This window comes from Telmatherina bonti, assembly GCF_933228915.1.
Source record: "Telmatherina bonti genome assembly, chromosome: 12".
In the NCBI taxonomy this organism is placed as follows: domain Eukaryota; kingdom Metazoa; phylum Chordata; class Actinopteri; order Atheriniformes; family Telmatherinidae; genus Telmatherina; species Telmatherina bonti.
Window position 1 is genome coordinate 24,266,021 of NC_136610.1, and position 25,663 is coordinate 24,291,683.

Here is a 25,663-nt window from a genome sequence, read left to right on the forward strand (position 1 = left end):
CTGTCAAATTTTCCCTTGTAAATGTGCCGATTTGGTCGTTAGTGGAGATTTGTAGAAGCGTGCAGCAAGATGATCCTCACTAGTGCATTTCAGAAAAGAATAATTGAGTTATTTCTGTTGAGAAAAAAAACACCAGGGCACACACACTTAATGCCTGCAGCTATTGTTTGATTTTCACTGTTTTCTGTGTGATGATGGATTTATGGAAAATACAGGGAATCTCAGCCATGGTGCTGTGAACATTTAATTAGCAGTGTGCAGTGCAAATGAAAGCTTAAGATACAATGCATTCAATAGGTTTGTTTTCTGCACAGGAAAGCTATTCAAGAAGTAAATGGAAACTAACAAGAAATGGACAAGTTTGAGAAAGACTTTCAGGATTTGTAAGAATCAATGTGTGATTGTGCAGAGGAAGCGGCAACTTAATACCAGGACAAGTCCCAGAAAACTTTATTCAGCCATGGTATCATTTCATAGCTTACACAAATTATGGCTGAAATGGTGAGAACGTGGCTTAGTTTGGTCAGATCAGTGTGTGAGGGAGAAAAAAAGTGCTGTGAAAAACACAAACTTAAACTGATAGAGTGCCTAGAGAAGAATTGTAATGATTTACAATCAAGAATTGTAATGATTTACAATTGGAAATGCAATTCTTTGCTTTTGTCCTTTTAAGAAAAAAAAAAAAAAAGTTTTGTTCACTGGTGAATAGCTGTTTTATCTGCTGCGAGGCACTTACAAAATATTACCCTGTTCACACTATATCTCACTATATCCAATTTAAATACATTGGTGCAGTGTGGGCAGAAAAATTCACACATCTTCTCTTACACACTCTCACACACTCATAAACTCAAGAGAGCAACGAGACAAATGCAGGTAAATACCTGATGTGACAGATCCAATCCAGCGTGCGCTGTATAAACAGGGATGGATAGGTGCAGGCCCAAACAAAATATTAATAAAGAGTTGTGGTTCTGAGATGTGACGAGTGCTGCAGCATTACTCTCATTCATCTTTCACTTTGCTTTTCCTTCGGGCCATGATATTTCTCATCAATCAGCAGTTAGGTGTCAAGTGAGAACAATTCAGCACAAAGTGAATGTCAAGCTCTCTTCGCTGCCCATTTTCCAATCTGGCAAATGAATGGCTCTCTGATGCTGATGAATATGTATTGATAAAGTCAAGATTGAAACAGAGGGCAGACAACCTCACTTGCTCATATGTAGAATTATTCTTATGCCGGCAAAAGGAAGTCCTGGCTTCGATTATGTGGTAATGTACACACGAGCCCACTTAGTTAATGAAAAAAATGTCACATCTTACTCACACTGACAATATAACGGCTTAATCCAAATTACATTCTTATAAACTGTCCTTTTTTGTTATAACTTAAATTTTTCCGTCACCTTTAGCTCTCTTAATTAACGTCCCCATATATGAAATCAAAGCAAAACAAGCATGCTGATTCGGAGCTCATTAGTAAGTTTGCCCTAAAACATTCAGATAGGCATTGTTTTACTTAAGGGATTAAATTATTGTTAAAGTTTTTTTTAGAATGAGGAAAGCAATGTTTGTTTACATCTCTGCTTGTTCGTCATGTTTTAATTATGTTTTAATGTTAACAATTAGTACAAGTGGAGTCAGCTAAACTTGATTGGTGTCCTTCGTAAACAAAGTATGTTTTTCATATCTACGATGGATTTTGACATTAGTAGCCATGCCAGTTTCTTAAACTTGCTTTTAAAGGTCGCAGTACCAACAATAGCTGCTTTGTACGGAGTGGAAGTTGATGACTCTCTCTTGTGTTAGGAGATGTTCAACAAACATCATAATGACATGCTCTGCTAAGGTTAGTTCTGTAGTTTGGAAGTTTAGGGATCCTAATTTGAATAAAAAATAAAATAACAAAATATAACAAAGGTTCTTTGTCTGTTCATAATTATGTTGCATAATTATGCTCCCAAATGGACAGATGTCAGTAATCACAACCAGGCTAAGAACCAAAGCAGACTAATGACAACAAGATGCATCAAATGCACACCTCATTTTTACACTATACGCAAAGGTGTGTCAGCTAAAGGACTAATAAGGAAAAATTAGCAGTTTGAGAACTTTTCAAAATGGATATATAAACAAACATAAGCAGAAATTTGATGCTTGGTCAAGGGAGGTAAAATTACTGTTAAAAGTAAACATCAGAGCCACTCTGGCAAAACTTCCATTTTATGTGCGTGACTCGAAAACTCCTGCTGAAGACTACATATACGTACGTAAGAATATGGAGCGAGCAACATGGATAAAAAGCTGGATGGCTAAGCATCCTTACTGTTTTGAAGCACTTTCACTTTTCATTTAAGCTCTTTCATTTAAGCTTTTGTTTTGAAAAACAGAATTCTTAACTGTGGACTGCAAAAGAGTAACGATAAAAGGAGCTTTTTTTTCAATGTTGTCAGACCCTGTCTGCTTTCTGGCCTTTGGTTCCTGCTCAAAAATCACCCAAAGTTAGAAAAACTGGAAGGATTCTGGACTTTGTTTGGATTGATTGAAAGCTCATTGTGTTTATTCTTTTCACAGAGATATGGCTGTACACAAAGGGTAATAATGGATGTTTTTATATATCTATTTGTTGTTTTTTGTTTTGTTGCAAAGTGCCATGACTACCATTCTAAATTAAAGACTGGACTTGTTTAAAACCTCTATAATTTATAGTTACTGGTTTAATTCTTGTTCTATGGACAACAATATCAAAAAGGAAACAAAATCAGTGCAAATATAACCAGAGCATGCCTCAGTCAGATAAATACTTTCTTACAAGGCATTGACAAGATATCACACCTACGAGATTAAGACAGAGTGGGGGGCCATAAAAGAGATAAAGTCTCCATCTCCAATTGTTGCTGGCATGTGTATTAGCAATGGAAACATTTTGACCTACACGATACTGACATGCAGTGTGAATGGCACCGTCATGACTTATGACTACCATCAGCACTCTGCTGAGTACGTGAATTATTATGCTGTTTACACATCAAGTGCTGACAAACAACAATATTTTATTACCTGAGAAATCATTCTCAGTCCGTTTTTATGGTGCTTATGCTGTCTGATTAAGCTAAAAGCTGTTGTCAGTATCATCTGCCATATATCTTTGTTTTGAGACCTGCACCGGCCCTGTAAACTAGTTTGCCCTCTTTCATTTTCACTATCTTATCCTAATGGTATTTACTAATGGCACATGGTTTGTTTGGCAAATAATATTGTTTTTAAGCATTGGGGGAATGGGCATCGCCTGGTAGCCATGGCAGCGACTGATTGATGTGCAAGTCCAGGTACGTACCAACATACGAGGATTCTATTTGAGAAATCATTTCTTGGCTGTCAGCACAACTCCACTCTTGTTTCACTCATCTCTTAGGAACACATAAATGGGAATAGGAGGAGAGGATTGGTCATCGGATGCTGTCACTTTTTTTACTCTGCCAAGCTATTTTTCACCGTGTCACTTCAGAGAATAGCATAGTAAGTGTCAGCTGTGAAGTGTGTTCGTCTAACCTAACCACCCACCCACCAGCCCGCCCACCAATTAATCTCATCCATCCATCCATTCAGCCGTACAGTTTATGGCATGAGCCAAAAAGAAAGTCAAAAGTACATCAGAATTAGTTATTGTGCATTTTTCACTCTATTGTGGTGGTGACGTTCTGGAACCAATAAATTTAAAATCTTTTTCTACCCCCTTCAGCTCCCACCCCAAGCAACTTTTTTTTCCCCAAAATTATGGGATTTGTTGTTAACAAATCTCATAATTCCTTCCAAATACATAATAACATGAAGTACATATATCAAGATGATCCCACACTGCTTCAGTAATGTTGAGGTCTGGGCTCTCAGGAAAATTCATTTCTCTGTAACACCTGTTGGCACTGGTTTTCAATCGAGTTCTTGTGTAATTTGGCATACCTCAGCCTTTTCTCTCTGTTTCCCTTTCTTAAGAATGGCTCCTTGATAGCCACTCGTCCATGGAAACCATTTCTGATGAGGCTTCAGTGAACTACAGATGGATGAACTGAAGGGCCAGCTGCATCTTTCAGGGCCCGTGTCAGGCTTCTGATAGTTTCTTTTTTTCTCCCTTTTTTCTTCAGGACATTACTGTTCACTTGCTTTAGATATTTTTTCTAGGTCTCTGAGTTCTTTTGTTCTCAACATGCCCTTTTCTAAATTACCAGTTATGTGTCTACATAAAACTGGTTCATCCTTTAAATTAGGTGCCTTTTAACACTGAATGACTCGCAGGCCTGTGTAAATTGGCATCATCAATTAGAACATACTTTTTTTTTCTGAAAAGGGTCAAGAAAGGGCTGAACTTATGAAGCTTCAGAAGCTAAAGAGCTACTGATGAGGACCGCTTTGGCAGATTAAAAGAAAGTCTGAGTCCTTAGAAACAAAACATGAAGAAATAAGGGGTTGCTTTTTGGATTATACAATATGTGTATTCATGGAAATGCATAGCAACAAATGGAACTGAAAAGACACTTCTACCCTATAACACACATACTAAATCACACACAGTCATTTTTTTTTTTACCAATGAATGCTGGGTATTGATCCATGTATCTGTTTACTTGTCTGGAAAATTTAGGATTACCATTCCCCCTGCAGGACCTCCATATGCTCTTATTTCCATCCACCTCTTCATTCTCACCATGTTTCAACTTTGTGAGCCATTAGCAAAGCAGGACTGTGATTTAGCTGGCAGTAAAAGAGTAAGTATAATCATTTTAATAACATCTGGAAATGCTTCTGCTGTCCTTTCAGTGTATGCAGGTCTATAGATGGCTCATTTAATTTATCACTGTTTCTATATGCGCAGCCAATTTTCATTAAGTTGAAGCAGTTTGCTCCTGGTCTACATGCGTGCCAACATCCATTTCTTGCTCGCCATCATGCCTGAAACATAAGCATCTAGTTTGTATTCCCTGCTTCTGTTTCAGTGGCTGCTTTGCTCCCTCACTCACTGAACCATGACAGATCAAATCCTTTGCTTTTTGCTCATCTTTTCCACTTAACTTTATTAATGTGGAGGAATAATTTGCATGTCTGAGATCAAGAGATAAGAGAGAACTGGCAGAAAAGGGAACACCTGACTCCAGGATGCTTCATTGTTGCCAGTCACCAAGACAACCCTCTTCTGCCACGTTCTCTCCCACTTTTTCTGCTGTTGTCAGACCCGAGTGACACATCTTTAACTAGCTAAAGCTTTCCTGTCTCTTAAAGTGCAGTGAATCAGCCTCTTTCAATACTTTCTTGACCAATTAGAATCTCCATACTGATTACATGAACAGCCCAGATAAAGTGGTTACTTTGTTTTTAAATCTAATTCTGTCTGAAAGATCCCTCTGTCACGTTATAATCGTTGAGTAATGCAAGCTGCTAAATTATCTTTTATGCTCAGATAACTATAGAATCTGTAACTGGAAATGATTCATTAGACAAGTCAAAACCACAGAAAAGGTGAGAACAAAGGTTAAATTATAGCTTTATAACTTAAGTTTTTCTCCCAAGCTTTGTGAAGGTACATTTATATTTGACAGATAATTTCCCTTTAACCCCTTTTTGACCAAAAATGAACTAGAGCTGGTTGGTGCTGGTGCCAGGGCTTAGCTGGTTCAACCTTGATGCTTCCAAAGAATGAACATTTTGTTTTCTTTTGTGCAAAGTTGAGCAGTTAGCTTTAATTTACAGCTTGAACAAATCAAACTTTTATTTTTCTTTGTGCACCTTCAAGAACAAAAACAAAGTTAGGAGGTTAGGTTGAGTTAGACTAAGTACTTAAGTTAGCCAGGAAACACACAGTTTTTTTTTGGTTTGTTTTGTTTTTAGAACCAATTTCTCTAAATTGAAGATAGTGGTTCAGCGTTTCAACACATTTTTTTTTTTTTTTTTTTTTGGACCAGGTAAGCTCCACCCCCAATTGTTGACCCAACCAAGCAAATTGATTCTTCAGTCTAGAGTTGGTGACGTTTTCAGAGCCATGAGACAGTACTTAGGCAGTGGAAGCCAAAGAACCAGTGTGAAGTCAGGCTCTGGCTCTGGACCAGCACTAAAACCAGCCTGGTGGTAATGGGGGGGCATCTTTGAATACAATTTCCTGAGCTTGTCACAGCATGGATCTGGCCATACAATTGTTCAAACAACAAATAACAGTTTCATCATGCAAAAAAAAAAAACAACAAAAAAAAAAACTCCTGTAATATTAGTTGATTAAAATTATCCTGAAGTGTGACCAAAAATGAGTGATAATGGCGACACGGCAGGAAAAACATAATTCCATTAGCCGTACTAAAGTTTTCACTGAGGTCTGAATATAGTTAAAATTACAGAATAGTATTCATGAGCTATAACATGAACAGCAGTTTAAATGTGTACCGTTACACTTATTACCCACTTTATATCATATGCTTTGTTTAAGTGTTTAAAGTTATTTGCCCGCAAGATTTATGTAAAAGTTTGATTGTCAAATAAATGAAGGAACATGCAGTTTGGGACGAGTCACTTTTATGCCAAAAAAATGTATTTTATGGCATTAACGTCTTTGGTATGTAATCCTCTTTGAAACACTGGAGGAGAGAAAGTGGGGTAAGAGCATCTCATGAAAGCTAAACTAATCCCAGTGGGATTTTTCCTAAAACCCTGAAGAAATCTAACAAACTCTGACTAACTACCCACACCTTGCACTGAGAATGATTCTTATTGCAGGAACACAGAGTGAAGAACCTGCAGTCACAAGGGTTAGCTCACCTCATGCATTCAGTTTAGAGCTCTCAGTTTATTCCACAAAAGTCACAATGTCACTCTTCTTTTTTTTTCTTTTTTTTTTTTTTTTTTTTTTTTTTTCATTGAATGTAAAAATGCAGTCTGCACAATGTCTGAGCTGATTGGCTGTTGTACAAGGTGTTAAAAGATAAATATTTTCAGAACTCTGCTTAACAAAAGGTAAGTTAACTTTTCTGGGAAAAACAAAATGCCTGCATAATCTTTTAGTGCAGCATAGTGCTTATTGTGTGCCGTGGGCATGCTAGTGGGCAAATATTATCCACTCCTGGTGCCCTCTCCACTGAGCACAGAGCATTGCAGCAGGCAAGGCCACAGGCCAAGCAAATATTGTCCATCTAACACATTCATATGAATTATAGAATAAATTCTGCATGAGCACAGCTGAGCTGCCCGGCATATAAATTAGATGGGTGGTTCTTGCAGGTAGATGTGCAGAGAAAGAAGTGCATCACTCAGGACAGATAAAGTGATGCCCCGAGTACTTGAATGATTAAAGTTGCTGTCATCTCAATGTTCAGTTTTTCCTCCACAAAGAACATATAAGTCTCCTTCTGCAATTCATAATTGTGAACATATATTAAAGATTTTGTCAGAATTACTCATTAGCCACGCAGATTAATGAAAATATTTTATGAGGAAATAAATTACTGTCAGGGACAAATACATGTATGGCACTGACAGATGGAACATCATCAGCATATTTCCTTGGAGAACTGAAATTGCCTCATTCTTTGGAGTTCTAGGTAAAAAAAAAAAAAAAAAAAAGTGATAGAATTCAGACCTTTTTCTCTTTCTCTGCTTCAGTGGTTCAAGATAACCACTGTGGAGACCAATGCTTTTGAAATCACCCCAGTGGCCCCATAAGACTACCAATACTGGAGAGTTTCTTGATTTAAGAGCTGACAGAGTGAATGCAGTTAGACTTTTCTCATGTTGGTGGGCCTGGATCACACAGTGAAGGCTTAATACTGAGAAGTTAAGAGGGCTCATCAGCAACTGATAAATTCTTTACTTATTATCTTATATATTTTTTAATACCTGCAGTCAACTCAGGTTAAATCCGTCCTTCTGTTTTGCCTAATGGGAGGGGCCATTGGGAAAAGTTGTAGCAAGTGTTAGTCATTTGATCATTAACACAGACTGATGGATTACCTGGTTTCTGTACTGCCCTGTGAAAAGTTTCCATTCTCTTCACTTTCTTCTGCCGGCAAAACAGAGCAGTTGTCCTTGATGTTGGTTTGGGTATTCGTGATGTCATCGCACGAACAGCATGAGCATTGAAGCTTGAAATGCATACATGTTAGTCCTACCTACAGATAAGTGATATTGCTTAATGTACAAATGGAAAATCTCCAAGAGGCAAATATTAACTATGTCATATGAGAATTTGCAGATAAAATTAATCGGACTTGACTTTTTCAAGCTTTGCTGCTCTGTGTGTACTCCACTGTATCTGGAGTTTTCATACCTGTGCAACGTTAATGCTTAAAAATTGTTCATTCTTGTAGGGGCACCGGCTCCATCTTAAATGGTGGAAATTAAGCCTTATTAATAGTTATTAAGGCTTAGCCTATCAATCTATCTGAAGGTTGTGTGCTTGTTGCTTGTATGGCAGGATAGCTCTCTCCCTGGAGTGAGTAATTATTGTTGTTCTCCTGACAAATCATGTCCCTATCCACATATGTATCAAGGTGGTGGCTGTATTGCAGTGTAACATTCAATGCGCCTGGATTCGTACTTGACTTTTGGTGCTCCTGTAGATATGCCTCTCAACCGCGTCTCGGTCGTGACTGCTGCTCCTGACACACGCTGATTTACGAATCTTGTTCGTTGTAGATAAATTCTGTTGTGGGTCTCATCCTGCGGTTCCTGATCAGATCATTGCTGGTAAACACGACTAACCGCAGGATACACGTCAGGCTTCCTCCTGGAAAGGTGTGAATAAGGAATCGTTTGATCGGCACTGAGGGCTTCCATGGATATTTGCTGGTGCTGGCAGGCTGCTAATATCGTTGCTATATTGGTTCAGGCTACAGGCTTGCTTTGCCTGAATAGAAAAAAAAACATGTTCATGTTGTTATACTTATGCTTCGCTTTGAAGGGGAAATAACTTCACTGCTGTCTCTGTGCTTCTGTAAATATAAGCAGCAACACTGCTTATATCATTTTATTCATCCTTTCTAGTACATATGTTTTAGCCTAGTTTGTAATATAAGCATCAGTTTGTTTCCTTTCTTTTAACTAGTATTTTATTGTAGACCTGTTTTATATGAGAGGAGGATTCTGCACCTTTGTGTTGAGTAGCACTGCGTGTGCATGAAGCGTGAGTTGCACATGTGATGCGTGGTGACCTGAAATGTCCTGTTTAACCTGCCACACCTACTGTTGAGCTTCGGCTGCCATTTGAACATTTTTCTTTTTTATTTAATTTCAGATGTTTCCTGCTCATAAGACAAAACCGAGTGCTCAGTTTTAGCAACATTTTAAATGATTATTTCCTTGAGCATAATTCCCAAGGTTTGTTGCAACAACCAGACAAGTAGCAACCTCTGCCACACCACACTTGTTTTCAGGAAAGACTGGAAAGAGGGAAAGAATCACATCCACCTGCAAAACCAGGGATTATTAACATATATGACGAAAAGTTGGGGATGATCATGAATTAGGCTATGAAATAAAAAAATATATATATAAAAAAAAAGCATTAAATGACATTCATTCATCATTTTCTAAACCGCTTAATCCAATTCAGGGTCGCGGGGAAGCTGGAGCCTATCCCAGCTGGCTTTGGGCGACAGGCAGGGTACACCCTGGACAGCTCGCCAGTCCATCGCAGATTAAATGACATTATGCACTGAAATAGTTTATTTGCTAAATTTAAACTGATAAAATCATGAATTAATTCCATCTGAAAGAAGGATGGATGAATAAATGCTGAAGATAATTTGTCTTCTTGTATGAAAGCAAGAGCAGATACTCCATCAAATATGTGACTCTTGACTTTTCAAGTGTAAATTAGAAAACGGGGTTGTATTGTCTGTTCTGATCCCTTTCATTTGAGAGGAAGGGACAGATAGCAGGATTTGTATATCTGAGTAGATTCCCTCAATATCTGATTGGCCAAGTTTTTTCTGGTGAGAGTTGCTACTGGTAACCATCTTGATGCGAAACAGTCGACTAAGCCCAACAAAAATTACAACCCAAGAAGATAGAACAAAGCAAAGGGAAGGATAGGAGGTAAATTCCTTTTAGGAAGGTATCTGTTTTTGTACCTTTTGGACCGCAACCCACTATGAACACTGCACATGTGGTTTTTAGTCCAGTTTGGTTTGTTTGAGCAATTTGTTTGGGCATCCCACTTGAGAAATTTCATAAAGTGGTTTGACATGAAAATAAAAGGAAAACAATGCATTGCACAAGCCAAACATGCAATTTTGACAGCTGGAGGAGGACCAGAGGAATTGGCCGTCTAGCAAGTACACCTAAGAATGCAAGAAATAATATAATAGACGGCGCTGACAGGTGTCCAGCCAGACGCTCCACTTGTCAGCAGTGCTGCTCCAGGCGCATCAGTTTCTGAAGCTGCTGACACAGACAGTGATGCACTCCAAGGCACATCAGGGAGTCATGCCCTCACCAGTGATGCATTTACAGACACACCAGTTCCCCCAGGTACATTTGGAATGTTTACATTGAAAATAACACCATAAATATTAGGAGATGCATTTTTTTTTTTTTTTTTTTTTTTTTTGTTATTTTTATTTATTCATTTTCTCATGTTGCGAAACTGGAATTCTTCAGGTTTTTTTTTATATTTACTGTAAATAAAACTTAAAAAGCCAGATTTTGACAGACAAGCACTTACACCAATATTTAGGTTAGTATTCTGGACAACAGTTACATGTTTTAACATGATTAATAACATTTTTTTTTAAGGATGTATAATCGGTAACAAGGCGGCAGCATGTTTAGCTGGAAGAAAACTTACTGAATGAAAACATTTTCCTGTAAAATCTGCATTCAAAGTGAAAACTCTTAAACCATTATACATGATTTGTGTATGTTACAGTATTTGTTACTGGTTAACACTGAAGTTGTTACTAACATCTTATTGAAAGTGAAGATGTGATTTCCTCATTAACATCAGGTTTTTATCAGCCAGTGTGGTATTGGTTGCAGGTCAGATCCGTTTGGGTCAGAATGTGTCAGAAGCATTCTCTGTGTAGGTTTTTATGGACAATACACAGAAATTAAAAACTTGAAAGACAGTTTATTTACTTGCATTTTTGTCCACGTCAATGCTGATGCAGCTGTTTTTGTCTTTTTTTAGATAATCCAATAATTCTGGACCTGACTTAAAACCAAAGATATGTAAATAAATGATTAAATGTTTCCTTTGTTGAACCTGGCTGAGATAATATCTCTAGAAGAAGCGAGCAGGCCGGAGACACAGTCCTGGTTTCTGGAATCATTTTCATCAGATCCATCATTTCTTCTACTTTCGTTCTCTCTCAGACACACTGTAGGATGTATACTACTATAATTTTTTATTCCTCTGCCAAAGAATAGAATTTTATTTTATTAAGAATTTATACTTTTTAGAATTATTTAACATGTCCACTCTGATTCCTGCTAACTGACATGGTTTTTGTGCTTTTAAGGAGTTGCACAGTTGAGATTTACACTTATTGGCCGGAAAGGTTTGTAGTGTGCATGTTTGCATTGCATTTGGTCAGGGCCATAATACCAGGACCGAGGTTTTTTATCCAAGTCGGCCCCCATTGCCGACCATGGAAAAGTATAATAGATCACAATGAAAGACTTGAGGAAATTTTTAAATTCCTCTTGCAGCAGACTTAAGTCCAAAATATGTTATGTTATGTTATGTTGTGTTATGTTATTATAAAAAAAAAAGGAAAATGTAAGAAGTTGTTTTGAACCACCATCTTTTTATGATGAGTTTGTAGAATCAGGCTCACTGTGGTATAGGACCACATAGGAATGGTTGTAATCTCCTCCGTGGCTCTTGAATTATGGAGCAGAAGAATGACCAGTAATGTTCTGCATGACATTGAAGTGGACTATTGACTGTTAGGAAATAAAACTTAATCACTTGTGCTTTTCATCCTGTTTCGTTCATTTGAAATGTTTGCGTTATCACCACTAACGTCCTCTGTGTGGTAACAGTTGCTGGGTTGTATTTGTTAAACAGGATGTTCAGTAATATGCAACATGGATTTTGCATTTACTCTGTTAAGTCTGATTTGTTTCGTTTCCATCCGACACTTTTGCGCTGTCATTTCGGCTGTGTTCATCAAGGCAAGCCATATGTGAGGAGTAATTATCTAACCAGAACTGCAGAAGCTGCTCCAACATGCTGGTGCCATGGCAGTTGTTTTGTGGAGGCTGTAAAATTTGGTTGAAATGTTAGTTTCAATGTTAAACGTTAGTGCCAGATATATTTAATGGCTCCCAGTCATTTCCACGACAGCATTCCACTTCACTATATTTTTGGTCAGGATTTAAAAAGTTGCCAAACATGTCTTTTAAGCATTCACCAAACATTGTGTTGCTAGTAATAAATGTGTCTGAACCAAGGCAAGTACTGGCTCTTTATATCATTCTTGTTTTGTAACTTCACCAACTCCAAAGAAAACAATAATCACACTGGTGAACATGCGAAGCGTTGACAAAAATGTAAAAACTTCTTTATTTTCTTTTTTTTTCTTTTTCTTTGCAGTCATAGGGACTGTACACATGGAAACATGTAAAATGTAGAGGTGGGTCTCTAGTCTAGTCTTTTTTTGTTTTAACTGCTAAAGACTGTAATACTTTCAAAATCTGTTGTGACAGACTGCAATGCTGCTGTATTGTGCTTCTATTATAAAAAATAGTGACATGGAAAGTTAAAATGGTCACAGTCTGGCTTCAAACCAAAACAACTGTAACGTCTGTCAGTGGAGCTTTTTTCCTGTTAAATTCCGGGCATTTTTATGTAAAGGTGTTACATTATACAGGCATATATATATATATATATATATATATATATATATATATATATATATATATATATATATATATATATATCTTTGTATCTTTGTATTCATTGGGCCCGTAATTAGGAGATTATTTTTATTCAAAATGTATTGAAAATTATGTTGTACTCCCCACCGGTATCTGTATTGTAAAAAAAAGTGAGTTTAGAATGTTAATATTTAAAGGCCACAATAGTTTGTTATATATTTTAGGTCAAGCCCAAAATGACCAGAACCAGAAGCTTGGCTTCCACATATTTATATTCCCTATATTGAGATGAAATGAGCTAGTAAATGAAAGTCTAAATGAGATGTTAACCTCTTAATAACAATTTATTTTCAATTAAATAAAAATCAACGTAACTGCAGGTGGGAGAAAATAAAGGGATTAATAAAATAAATCGGTTTGGCTAAAAGAAAACAAGTAAAAGCCAGATGAGTTTTTTTTTTTTTTTTTTTTGCAAAATAGTGAAAGCACCAAGCAGTTAAAGGTTGAGCTTTGAGTTATGCACATCTTCTTGCATATGCATCTGTAATCTGTAACACAATAAAGACCTATTAAAATAATAATTTTGAATTAACATACCAAATAATCTGTTAGAAAGCAGAATTTAAATTATGTATTTGTGGTCAAATGTTATTTATTCATTGCACTATTTTAAACATTTAATGAAAATGAACTAAATTAAACTACAGGCATCGACAGAGTCAAAGTTGTTGGCTATATTTAAGTTTTGAATGCCATGTTAGATACAACTTCTAAAAATTGTTGCACAAGAAAAAATACCTAACTTTCACTTTGTGAATCAATAAGAACCAAGTGCCAGAAGCAAACTCTGTGTTTCGGGGCCACAGGGAGTCTACATGCTTTATCTATAATCTGAAAAATAGTTTTGATTTGAGTTTTGTGGGCTAGACTTTAAAGTATGATCTGCTTCCTTCAGTCCACAAAAAAATAACCTTTTTTCACCAGTCAAACATAATAAATAGAACTAATGGCCTTTTGTTTTCCCAAAAACTGAGTATAGGTTAAAAAAAAGAAAACCACAGCAAAATAAAGACCAGATATACTGCTCAAGTTGAATCTTTATTCACCACCATATACATCCATACTTGAAAATAAGAGTTTTGATAAATCATATAAATGACTTTAAAGTAGGAGTAAATAGAGAGATTTTTTCAGGAAAATCGGTTGTATTATCCTTCACTAAGAATTCTGGATGAAAATGCAGACCAATCATTAGATAGAAAGGCTACTATTTATTTGCCTCTGTTTTACATTTTTAAAGAAATAGATTTTTGTTTTACATTTGGACATATATATATATATATATATATATATATATATATATATATATATATATATATATATATATATATATATATATATATGTATATATATATATATATATATATATATGTATATGTATATATATATATATATATATATATATGTATATATATATGTATGTATATATATATATATATATATATATATATATATATGTATATATATATATATATATATATGTATATATATATATGTATATATATATATATATATATATATATATATATATATATATATATATATATATATATATATATATGTATATTACATTGTCTTTAACCTTTCTGACTCCCCTTATTCCTATTCCCCTCACTCCACACATGCTTTTACACACATGAGTGGAATAGAAAGTGACATTTTCCAGCAAGCTTTGTTACCCATCAGTCATTGTTAGTGTGTGTCATGGAGAAAAAACCCTCAGAGCACTGAGGGTTTCCAAGCTGGAGTGAGGAACAGAGGCATTTAAGTGTTGGGAGGGTTACAATGCAGCAAGGTTGGATTTATTGTGTGTAAGTGTGCTCATGTCACACATTCACCTTACTATGCCTGAAGGTGGTCTTGGCCATCAAATAACAAACCTGTCTCATTACATTTGAAGGACCTTATTAATAAGCCGCATCAGTCCACAGGGGGTGGTAGGGCTGAATGGTGACTCACACCAGAGACAAAGGTTCACTTTCAAATCATTGCCAGTAAATTTAGGCAACAACTGTAAAGAAATATCTCATTGTATTTTTTTTTCTTTTTTTAATTGACATGTAGAATTAGGACATGGCCAAAGCTTTTCAACCAACAGCAAAGCTTTGAGTATTTTTGGAAATAAACAATGTATTTCACATAAAAACTTAAAGTAGCAATATTTAACTTTCTGGCATTAAATAGATGTTTTTCTGACTCATGTTGATGGCACATTGACATTTATTATGTATATTCCTGGAGTTGTCATTTCCCAGTAGTGTTCCAATGCTGAGAAACTGCACTTCATGGCTTGTTTTTCACTGTGTCACTTCAAGCAGCATTTTGTTTTATGATGCTCTGTCACATAGAATGGAGATCTCGCAATAGCTATTTTAAATATGCACTATAGTTGATGTCATGACAGAAATAAAAATGTTATTAATGGAGGAAACAAAGCGAAGAAAGAAAAAAAGGGATATAGCAAGACATAAGACACGGGTCAGCATCAGACACACTTTTGCTTGCTGGATGTTGTGTGATTTTACGCGTTCATTTTGCAAGTCCAGCCCTAAGTGCCAAACAGCCCTGAATAAATTTTATAGTAGTTAATAATAACTGATCCAGTTACTCAATACAAACTAACTCGGCAAAGAAGAGAGTTGGAGCTGTTTATAAAATTCAACTAAATTCAGCTTTATTTGTATAGCACCACTTCACAATAATCTGATCTCAGGGTGCTTCACAAATATCAATTCAAGCCAATTCATAATAAATAGCCTAGTTTAGAGAAACCAACAGATTGCATCGAAGTTTGACTTTGATCCAATCCCCCATTCTGAGCACGCATGAGTCGCCAGTGGAAAGGAAAACTTCTTTTCAACAGGAAGGAAAAACCTCCAGCAGAACCCAGCTCAAGGAGGGCGGCCATCTGCCTCGACTGGTCGGGGTGGAGAGGAGAGGAAAGACAGATCACCATGAACCACAGCTTTATTCAGGAAGACCTGCAGAAAAAGGAGTAATATCTTCATGATGGCAATACTGTCATATATTTAGCAAAAGCTGCAACAACGTGCTCAGTGCATCACGGAATGTCGTCATGGTTGCATCACTAATGGATGACTGGACCACCCCTAAATATAAAAGCATAATCTGGAAAGTTGAAATTTATATTTGGACACAGTAAAAATATCACCACCGGCATCTATAACTAAAGGTGTGGGTTCCCCATTAATGAATTGATTGATTAATTCATTCATTTAATTTTTAAACCGAAAGACTATATTAAAGCTGCTAACATGTTGCAATTCCATTGAGTAGGTGTAGGTGAAGTTTTGCTGAAGTGTGTTGCTCCACTCCATCACTTGGACTACAGCAAAAGCAGGACATTAACTTAAACTCTGCTCATTATGCCAAATGTTTTGTTAGGTTTTTGTGAGTTTTTAATTGTTTTAGACCATAACCACAGCAAAGGAATCAAAGAGGATTGTTTTGCAGTTTTTCAATTTTTTTTTTTTTTTTTTTTTTTTTTTTTTTCTAATCTTATTTTATTTTTTTGTCACTGATTTCACAGCGTTTGGTCATCGTCACATCAATCTTTTATTCTGGAGCTTGTGTGAACATCACAACTTAAACTGTTTTCTGCAGCTGATTGCCAACTCTGTTCACTTAAATATGGTAATCTTGCAAAACTGGTAGAGAAAGATCTGACATCATTGTCTTATTAAACACTTTGTATATATATGTATATATATGTATATATATATATATATATATATATATATATATATATATATATATATATATATATATATATATATATATATATATATACACAAGCATCAATCCTATCAATGGCTGGAGAGGGCTGGACCGAAGGACAGCACAGATGCACTTATCATGGCAGCACAGGAGCAGGCCCAGAGCGATCAAGGCCCAAGGCCCAGATCTACCATACTAGGCAGGATCACAGGGGCTGACCATGCAAAGGAGCCCCTAAAACAATCCAGCACCTAATAGCAGAGTACAAGATACTGGCAGGCAAAGAATACATAGAGCACCCTAACCAAGTAGCCGACATAGTGTACTGGAACATCTGTGCATATGAACTGGAGACCCCGAAGTCCCAGTAGGAAACTCCCCCCAAGGTAGTGGAGAATGAGAGGGCTAAGATCCTCTGGGACTTCCAGATCTAAACAGATAAAATGGTGGTGGCCAACCAACCAGACGTAGTGATCATGGATAAGCAGAGGAAAGTCATAGTGATCGATATATCCATCCCCAATGACAGAAACATCAGGTAAAAGGAGAAACTGGAGAAGTACCAAGGCCTCAAGGAAGAACTGGAGAAGGCCTGGAGAGTGAAAGCAGCAGTAGTACCCATAGTGATCAGAGCATTGGGGGCCATGTCCCCCACACTGGAGAAGTGGCTCCAACAGATACCTGGTGAAACATCCGACATTTCCGTCCAGAAAAGCGAAGTCCTAGGAACAGTGAAGATACTGCGTAGGACCCCTCAAGCTGCCAGGACTCTGGTAGAGAACCCGAGCTTGAGAGATGAACAGCCACCCGCCCTACCCTGGGGAGATGGCAACGATTAAGACATTAAAGTTGCTTTCTTCTGTTGTCTGGAGTACATAGAAACAACATCTTATTTCTGTTTTTAACCCTTATTTGTCAGTATATTTGTTAACATACTCTGATTATATTTCTTTTATTATTGGGACTTTGCTGCTTTTTAAGGTTAATAGAAGCAACGACAGAAAGCAAAACGTGTTAACAAAATCACAGCAGCTGTGCATTGAGAGGATAGTTGGCTGGTTTTAGAATATCTTATAAATATTTCAAGTGTTTGAAGTATCTGTATAGATGTGTGTGTGTGTGTGTGTGTGTGTGTGTGTGTATTGCTTGGTTACAAATTGACATTTCAAGCAATGACAGAAACATTTCTGCAAAAATATACATCTACTTTTTTCTTTTTTGTCTTCATCTACTATGCATATTAATACCATGTTTTACCACATACATGTTGTTGTTTCCTTTCGGCTTGTCCCTCTGAAGGGATCACTACAGTGAACCATCGCACAGAGGAATTGGCACATGTTTTACTCTGGATGCCCTTCCTGACGCAACCTTCTGCGTTTATCCAGGTTTTGGAACAATCAGAGAACAATCGTGTCCCCCTCGAGGCTGCAGCAGCGTAGGGGAGCAGGACTTAAACCGCCATCAGGTCATAAGATAAGCAGCTTGAGCATCTGAGCCATTGCCACTCCTTTTACTATATACCAATGCTATGTAAATATTTGATCACTTAAAAATTTACCATTTCAATAATTTTATCCAAAAAAGTAATTACGGTATCTATTTAATAAATGCTCAGGAACAATGCTGTTGTTGTCTTATTACCATTGTCCTATTCTATGCCTTTTTTGTTATTGTTATGTGATATTTCTGGGGAATCCAATGAACATATTGTCCTTTAGGCCAGTAAAAATTATCAAAGTTGTCTTTCACAAAATGTCTATTTTGTCATTTATGAGCTCATCCTGTCATGATAATATCAGTCAAATTCACAATCGTGTTGTGCATTTAATCAGCACCATCTGTCCGGAGAAAATCTGTGACTCCCCTAGGCCTGGTGTTTGAAATAAAAAGGCTTGTTATTATAAGAATTAAATATTTCATGTATTTCCCACATTCCCTGAATGGTGTGGCCTCCAAGTATAGAATTCTGAAAATTTCATGAGAGGAAGCATATTTAGTTCACTTAATTGGTAATTACTGTTAAATTTGGAATCTCTCATCCAAATATAAACCACTAATCACTGAACAGATGCATTATGCGGGCTCCTTTAATAAAGGAGGATCACTATCTGATCTTTCAGAGATGACTTGGATCTGTCTTTGCTTTGTGAACAAAACCAGCTGGCTTTTTCCATCAGACAGTGAAGCAATCATATTGCCAGGTAACTGTAAACAAAAAAAGAAACTAAATTACTGGCTCAGCTTATAGTTCATTGTGTGTGAATGTGTGATTCATTGTAGCATTTTCTTCTATGTGTAAATGAGTTAAATCAATAAGGCTTTGAACCACCTTTGAACAGAGTCATCCTTGCATCCAGAAAATGGAATAGAAACAAACAGGTTGGTGAGGGAAGATTTGTTATTAATAAAAAAAATCAAGCATTTGCAGTGTCACTCCTCTGACCAAAACAATGATTACACAAAGTAAGTCTCTGCCTGTAAGTATAGACAGTTTTAAATTCAACTTTTACCACAAATGAATTTTCAGCCCTCCACGCAGACACGTGTCATTTTCATCCAAGGCGATGGCTTCGTTTTGTTGTAGGGGGTCTCGTTATCGAAAATTAATGAACGGCTTTCAGCGAACCAGAGCAGTATATTCACCCAGGCCATGTTAGAATGTAGAATATGTTCTACGATTCATGCATATGCACAGTGTAATAACTGTAATGAAAATGAAGATAATAGTTCAATCTAGAATGTAGATGGCCTTCAGATTGCTGCTAGACCAGATCCTATCATCTTTATGAAACCTGGGAAAAAGTAAGAGCACGGCTGTGTGGGAGAAACAGATTAGGAGAGAGAGAAAATGAGAAAGGAAAAATGAAAAAAAGGGGAGGGGGGGGGGGGGGGTGAATCTGCAGCTTTGACATTATTGTTAAATACATACAATCACAAGTAGAAAAAAAGGACCCAAAGACCTGCTGGAGTGGCAGTGGTTGACTCACCACTCTTATGCCCCTCCATCCCTCCAGAATTCACTTTCATTGCGGGTGTACTAGTGCATAAAGTCTTCCATGGCTGAGACCTGACAGCCTCAGATGCCAAGAATCCATCTTCCAATGCAATTTAGCACAGGGGGAGCTAGGAAGATGGGGAAATTATACAGGACTTGAGTCAGAGTTTTAAGGTAGCAGTGGAGACCCAGAGACACATTTGAAGTGATGACAGGTTGCTAGAATCTGACAAGTCAAAAGTTAGTGGCTCTAAAAATAAAATTTCAGTCACTTTCTGCAGACCCCTGTGACAAGGCAAAGTATTGATGTGCTGTTGCACACCCTCATTTTGTTTTCATAGGCTCAAGATAACTAGCCATCTGACCAATTCTCCTGTGCATTTTTCTCATTTCTCACCTCATCTGAGGAAAATAGCAAAGATAAACTTATGCCAATTGTGCAGAATCTGATCTTATATTCATTGTATCGCTCTTAGTAAAATGATTTCTGAAAAATAAGCTGCATGAATGTGGATTCAGTGCATTTCAAAGACTTTATTTTTCTTCAGGTTGTTTTTAATTGAAGGTTTTATTTGATTTGACACCTATGTAAGCCATGCAGAACTTGTTAGTATCTTTAAATATGTCATGTTCTATAAATAAAATGATTCATTCAATGGAATTCATAAAATAATTTGACTGAGCAGACTGATAGTGTCGCTGACATGTTGTCAGACTGTATAGAAAGCTCAATATATAGGCTACCAAACAGTAAAAATGTATGATATAAAAGGAAAAAAATAATATTAAGACCCCCCATCTATTAATTGCCTTCAGCTTTAGATCCAGCAGAGCTTCTGCTACCCACACCCCTTTTGTGAAGAAGTCCATAAGTACAAAGAACATAAGGGCGAAGGAACACACATGCAACTGACAACGAGCCAGTTAACTCATAAGAAAATGTCATTTATAACCATCCCTTCACACTAGTTTAACGTGTAAATATAGGTAAAACTAAAGCATGGATGATTTGTTTTACTTACTGGCATCGCTATGAAATTTAGTTTTTAACTAAAACAGAGCTGATTGTTCTGATGTAATGTCTGAGCTGAGCTTGTTTCACTTCTTTAGATCTGTTTCACTAACAGAAGAAAGAGACACAAAAATATTGATGGAAAGAGGCTGGGCGAGAAGGAAACATATAAAAGGTTGACAAATAGTTGCCCAAATTTTTAGAATTATACATCAGTTCAAAGAGGTGGACACAAATGAAGGCACACTCACAGGTAGGTCGGATGAAGAACAGTGACATTAATGAAAGCTACGGTACGTGGGTAGAACAAAGGGAGTTGGATGGAAACTAAACTGAAGGCTGCTGCTGCGTCCAGGCATGCTGAATACAAAGTTCAACAAAGAATCATCCAGTTAAAAATTAAAGGTAAGTCTGAGGGAGGTAGTGAAAGAATGTAGACTCTAAAGGACGTTCAGGGAAGAGTACAGTACTGGTAAACAAAGAAACTGAAAACAAACTAAAGGAAATATCAGGCTACAAAAGTACAGCACTGATTGGAAACCACAACGTGTGGATTTAGTAAGGGGTGAAGCTGAGAATCAATAAAAGAAATGAGGAATATTTGAAATACAGAACATACAAGAAGCACTAGAGAAAGTGATAAAGTAGAAAAGTACACATGGAGCAGTGGGTTTGCAGATTGGAGGAGACAAACACTAAGGTGTGAAATTTGAACCTACAAGTCAACAACACATCCATCCATCCACACATATCTATTCATCCATCGATCCATCCTTTACTACTTATCTAGGGTCAAGTCACCGAGCAGAAGCCAAAGCCCTGGAGCCCCCTCCTTGTGGGAAATGCCTGTAAACCTTCCTCGCTATGACAAACAAATACAGTGTCAACATGAATGTGGGTGCCATGACAACACACGTATACTATGTCCCTCCTCCATGAATGCAGAATTGGGTGAGGTCCTTAGCAGTGTGTCAATTTCTATTGTTATTTTAGGTTGAGTCAAAGACAAAATTCAAATTGAATTATTTCACATTTTTGTGTAGAAGCCACAGAGAAATAATTTTTCATGGAAGCTGAGAACAACTATCCGCAGATGTTTTTTTGTAAAAAATAATAGATGTAGGAATGGGGGTTATTTAAGTTTAGACTTCTGCCTTCTCCTTTTCAGACATGAAATTTGAAATTTGAAGATGTAAATATTGTAAATACAGTAAATGAAAGAACATGTTTGAAAAAAAAACCTTGAAATGAAGTAAAATGAAAACAGGAAATTTATTGTGTTATCTTCTAGCAAATATTCACAGACTTATATTGGCCTAACTTGCATGTCTTTGAACTGTGGGAGGATATGACCCATGCAAACGCAAGGGAAACTCCCCACAGGTTCCCGCAGAAACCTACTTGTTGTTAAAACACAGAAATGATAGAAATAGGAAAAATGAATTATGTACATTGAGTAATTGTATTAGATATTTTTGTGTTTGTTGTCTACTGGGAGCAGTGATGGTTTCCAGTCAGGAATCAAGGACCTGCCCACTTGGGATGCAACAATCTGTAGTTATGAATATGCAATATGGAGTGTTTATATGCTATTTTGTGTGTGTTGGGAAGAGAAAATGTAAACATATTAATTTGGCACCCGCAATGTGAATCAAACCTGCACCTATAGGCCAAACAAGTTTTTTTTTTTTTTTTTTTTTTTTTTTTTTTTTTTTTTTTTTTTTCCCCAATAGCTGAATTTCTTAAAGTAATAAGAGCAAATGATTACACCACTGTGCAAAATATCTGAGGCCAGTGCATGACTTTTTATTTTTGTAAAAGTTTCTTCTGTTCCCCAATTTCCAAACCGGCGAGTTAGACAACTGACTCGTCTAACTTGCCGGTGGCTTGGTTAATTAAATCCTGAATAAAAATAAATTAGAACTATTTTAGAAACAAGGGGTGGTCATATTCATTAGTATTCTTTTCCTTTTAATAAGGTGAAAGTACATACAGATTACAGCCCCACCTGTTTTCGTTGCAGACGTTTTATTATTTAGCTTTTCTTCATCTTCTAATGTATTTTTACTGTCTTTTTTACTTCATCCACTGTTTGCATCATTTTAATGATGGTATTAACGTTTTCATGAATTTGCTGCCATACAAAAGTCGGATTTCTTTGCTTCTTTGTCATGCTTTCTTTTCAAACTTGCAATGCTGCAGACCATGTCCCGCGCAAAACTCTTTTTTTAAACAGTCTCAACAAGGCTTGAACCTGTCACCATTTACCAATCTCTCAGTAAATCACTCGCAAAGCGTGGTTCAGTCCCACACAGAAAATCCTAGAATGCACATGCAAATTACTACTCACAAATCAGGATCTTGGTAGATCTGTTCTATAATGTACAAAGAAGTCATTAGCAACATATGGTATCAATAGGTAACAAGGGTAACTATAAAAGTGTTAGAATAATCATCTTATTTTCTATTTTGCAGAACATTTCTGCCTCACTTGACATTTTACCATCCTCCTTACATTTTCATAAAAATACATATACAGCGAAGAGCTGAAAGACAACATGATCTGTGATGCTGCACATGTGCAGACATTGAACATATTTACCAAACAGAGACATGCTGCTGTAATCTTTGTTTTAATGGTCGCTTGACATTCAACTTCATATTCTAGATCTGAGTCTTGCTTGAACATATTTGGCTGGATTTGAAGTTTCCATAGCCTCATGATGTTGTCTGTGTCAGAATTTGTCCTTTGCCTTATTTACAAGCAGCAGTAACTTCCTGACTGCGAGACGAGCAGTGTGTATTTACTAGCAATTTTTAGTTAGTGAAGGAGCCAGCTCTAAGAGCCAGTTCATTGTGCAAGAAAAGACTTTTCCCATCGGGGAGAGATGAGTCTTCAGCCATTTCTGCTAAGCTCTGAGAATCCATGTGTGCAGGGGCCGGACTTTATTTTCATATCAAAATGTTATAACATTTGGAAGAAAGAAAAGGGGCACACAATGGGTGTTGTAAGAAAGGCACATATTTAATGTCATATTTAACATATTTATCATATTTACACTGCTAAAAAATAAAATAAAGGGAACACTTAAACAACACAATACAACTCCAAGTCAACCACACTTCTGTGAAATGGAATTGTCCACTTAGGAAGCAACACTGACTGACAATCAGTTTCACATGCTGTTGTGTAAATGGAATAGACGACAGGTGGAAATTATTGGCAATTGGCAAGACACACCCAATAAAGGAGTGGTTCTGCAGGTGGTGACCACAGACCACTTCTCAGTTCCGATGCTTTCTGGATGATGTTTTGATCATTTTTAAATGCTGGTGGTGCTTTCACTCTAGTGGTAGCATGAGACGGAGTCTACAACCACACAAGTGGCTCAGGTAGTGCAGCTCATCCAGGATGGCACATCAATGCGAGCTGTGGCAAGAAGGTTTGCTGTGTCTGTCAGTGTTGTGTCAAGAGCATGGAGGCGCTACCAGGAGACAGGCCAGTACATCAGAAGATGTGGAGGAGGCCGTGGGAGGGCAACAACCCAGCAGCAGGACTGCTACCTCCTTCTTTGTGCAAGGAGGAACAGGAGGAGCACTGCCAGAGCCCTGCAATATAAGCTCTAGCAGGCCACAAATGTGCATGTGTCTGCTCAAACAGTCAGAAACAGACTCCACGAGGGTGGTATGAGGGCCCGACCTCCACAGGTGGGGGTTGTGCTTACAGCCCAACACCGTGCAGGACGTTTGGCATTTGCCAGAGAACACCAAGATTGGCAAATTCGTCACTGGCGCCCTGTGCTATTCACAGATGAAAACAGGTTCACACTGAGCACATGTGACAGATGTGACAGAGTCTGGAGACGTCATGGAGAACGTTCTGCTGCCTGGAACATCCTCCAGCATGACCGGTTTGGCAATGACACTGTAATGGTGTGTGGTGGCATTTCTTTGGAGGACCGGACAGCACTCCATGTGCTCGCCAGAGGTAACCTGACTTCCATTAGGTACCAAGATGAGATCCTCAGAGCCCTTGGTTGGCCCTGCGTTCCTCCCAATGCAAGACAATGCTAGACCTCATGTGGCTAGAGTGTGTCAGCAGTTCCTGCAACATGAAGGCATTAATGTTATGGACTGGCCCGCCTGTTCCCCAGACCTGAATCCAATTGAGCACATCTGGGACATCATGTCTCGCTCCATCCACCAATGCCAAGTTGCACCACAGACTGTCCAGGAGTTGGCGGATGCTTCAGTCCAGGTCTGGAAGGAGATCCCTCAGGAGACCCTCATCATGAGCATGCCCAGGCATTGTAGGGATGTCATACACGCACGGGGAGGCAACACACACTACTGAGCCTCATTTTGACTTGTTTAAAGGATATTACATCAAAGTTGGGTCAGCCTGTAGTGTGTTTTTCCACTTTCATTTTGAGCATAACTCCAAATCCGGACCTCCATGGGTTGGGACATTTGATTTCCATTGATAATTTTTGCGTGATTTTGTTGTCAGCACATTCAACTATGGAAAGAACAAAGTGTTTAATGAAAATATTAGCTCCCCCTGTGCTAATATTAATGAAAATTCATTCATTCAGATCTACAAGTTACTTTAGTGTTCCCTTTATTTTTTTGAACAGTGTATAAGTGACAACCTGCGCTTAAGATGTTGGCCTTATCACATTTTAAAATTTCTTCACTGTTGTTGCTGTGGTTTTGTACTGAATGGTCAATAAATTCACTAGATTAATTTTTTATATGGGAAAAACTGTGTAATTTCATGTACTAAAAAAAAGGATAAAAATTAGGCTTTAATGAAAAAAAAGAAACAAAAGAAAAATAGTTTAATAAAAGGCTCCAAGTGACGCTAAACTAAGAACCATTGGGGAGCCTTAAGAGCCAGCTTTTCTCAAAGGAGCCAAATCTTTATAAAGAGCCAGACCACCCATTACTTGCATTAACGAGTCTCTGCAATCCCCTCAGAAAGAATCTGACAAATG